This window comes from Octopus bimaculoides, chromosome 2 (genome assembly GCF_001194135.2).
Source record: "Octopus bimaculoides isolate UCB-OBI-ISO-001 chromosome 2, ASM119413v2, whole genome shotgun sequence".
Classification (NCBI taxonomy): Eukaryota; Metazoa; Mollusca; class Cephalopoda; order Octopoda; family Octopodidae; genus Octopus; species Octopus bimaculoides.
In genome coordinates, this window is record NC_068982.1 from 173,959,397 (window position 1) to 173,962,113 (window position 2,717).

The following is a 2,717-nucleotide window of genomic DNA, read 5'->3' on the forward strand; positions in this document are numbered from 1 at the left end:
TGCCGCTTGTAAAAAAAGTTCCTCAAATCTTGTCTACCTATCTGTTCCTTCAATATATTAAACAACTTGATGTTGAGTATCTTCAGGAATGTGTTCTTTTCTTCTACTGGCTGTATCTAGAGGAAGTGGAATGTCTTTTGTCCTCTACAGGCTCTCCCAGAACGGTGAGATTTATGCTGTTAATGTTAGTCTTGGATATATTGTAAAGATATGAGCAGGGAAGAAATTTGAGAGCTCGAAGTTCTGTGAAGGAAGGACAAGGTGACTGACAAATGTGGGGCAAGTGTGATGATAAGAGAAATGACTGAGATGGGAATGCAAGGAAAGCGGTGGCTGAAATCCAACCAGCTCCGAACATTAGAGACCGAACATTAGAGACCGAACATTAGAGACCATTATAGAAGAGATAGTAAAGAATGAAGCTCACTTTTTGACCAGATGTTGTCACTCACAAAGCGTATTTGTCAGAGATTCCATACCAAGTCAGCCGAGTAACCTTTTGTAGACCTGGTCTAGGATGATAGGGAGTTGAAATATTTTCTGGTCCAGAAGAGAAAGGGTGCGATTCTAACATGCGATTCTAACAATGATATTTATGTGATTTTGCCAGGATAGATCGTCGGTGACAATGAGACCCAAGAACTGGAACAAATGTGAGGGCTGTATGTGAGAGCAGCTCATGTTTAAGGTTGTGTGTTGCGATGATGCTCTGAACTGAGTAAAGTTTGTTTTCTTGCTTTTGAAAGATTGACATATATTCTTAGAAAAATGCTTTCGAGATATCAGTTAACAGAATCAGTGTTTGGCATACGGTGTAGCTAGGTTGATTGATTGATATCTTCATTCATTTATTCATTCATTCATACGTTTATCTATTATTTTGATAAATTTATTATTAGATAAATTTCTGATAAAATTACAACACTTAGAGATTCGTCGATTTATACTTTTAAATATAATCAATCTTCGGTAATGAATTTGAGTAATTTGTATCGGGCGCTAACGACGAAGGGACAATAAAGTTTGAATAGATATCATATGAAAAATATATTACAAATACTCCATAAATTTCGATATGCATTCATTCAGTAGTTCGATCAACTGAACTAGTAACTCGTTAAAAAAGCATAGATGTGACTGAGTATTACAACTACTCGTGTCCGCTTCATGTAACTCTTAGGCCGAACGAGATTTCCTTTATAATTGCAATCCACTTGACCTACTGACGTACACCTTCCATTTCCTCAAGGGTGTCGTAAAAGGCGTTCGAATTTGATTCCAAGCAGGGTTGACCAATTTAATGGAATACTTGAGAACCAACAGAGATTAGAAATGGGTATTTTGTCATCAGCAAGCTGATAATTTCAACTCTAGTTGTTGATGTTTTGCGCTTGGTTGGCCCACATTGACAATTATGATCAAAAACTTCCAAGGTTAAATAGTTTCTTTTTTTTTTCTTTTGAGAGGAATGCTACGACAACATTATCTAATGTCTCTTTAAAATGGTGGAATGATATATCTGAGTAATTTGCCTGCTATATGTAGTATAGCGTTCGACTAACTAGAGGCGCTGTCGTTTGCTCATTTTAAATGCAGTTTAAGTTACTTCATAGCTATAGATAGCAGCTGCAATATCAATAAACTGAAGTGCGATTACCTCACAAGTAGTTAAGTGCTCGTTTCCTACACTCCAACAACGAGGAAAAAATAAGCGCTCTGTGATTGACTAGAGTCGTATCCAGGTGGATAATAATTTTTCTTCTGCTTAAGCTGTTGGATTAGGTGTAGAATAGGACAGTGGATCTGTGTGGATTGGAACAAGGTCAGTCATTATTTAGACGACACCAGTTTCTATAGGATATCAAAAAAAAGATGCGTCATTTATCAAGTTTTGAGAATGTTACACTTTCTGCTAGTGTTTGCCTCTGTCTTTGCTTGATTTGACATTTATAAAGCTGCCTCTCAGTTGTTATGATTCTCTGTAATCTGTTTCAAATTTTGCCAAGATCAACTTTATCTTTCATTCTCTCGGAGTTTATAAAGAAGTACCGATCTAGGACAGTGGAAAAGCAGCACTGTTAGAGTATCGAATATCCCGCAGTATTTGTTCCTGTTTTCTGCCAACTAGCAGCAATTCATACAACGACACTAGCGCCGAGTTGTATCGGCCTTTAAGACGGCAGCCATTCCTTTTGACAACATCGATGATATCATTAGAAGAGTTCTGCATGCTTGGGCATGCAGGCATTTCTTTAAAAAATTTTCCCTCATTAGCGCTTGAGTGTTGCATACATGGTTAACAAAGTTTCACGGAGACCCCTATTGATTTTTTTTTTAATATTCTTAACTTTCAATATTTGTCTTGAAATGACGTTCTTGTTATTTTGTTGGTATTCCAGTTGCTATTTTATAGTCAAAAGTCAGATCTTGCCAAACTGACGAATGATCACTGGCGTTCAGTATTTGGCCATCCCTTCTTTCTCTTTCGGTATTACTTTACCAAAGATCACATTTCCCAATGTGAGCGTGATTTGAGGGTAATTTGACTGCTATTTCTACTTTGTTATGTGACCATGCTGTAGGCTCGAGAATAAGCAACGCCGTCTGCAAACATGAAGACGTTTCAAATCGACGGAGATTACAGTAGTCTCTCCTCTCCCATTCTCTCTCTCTCTCTCTCTCTCTCTCTCTCTCTCTCTCTCTCTCTCTCTCTCTCT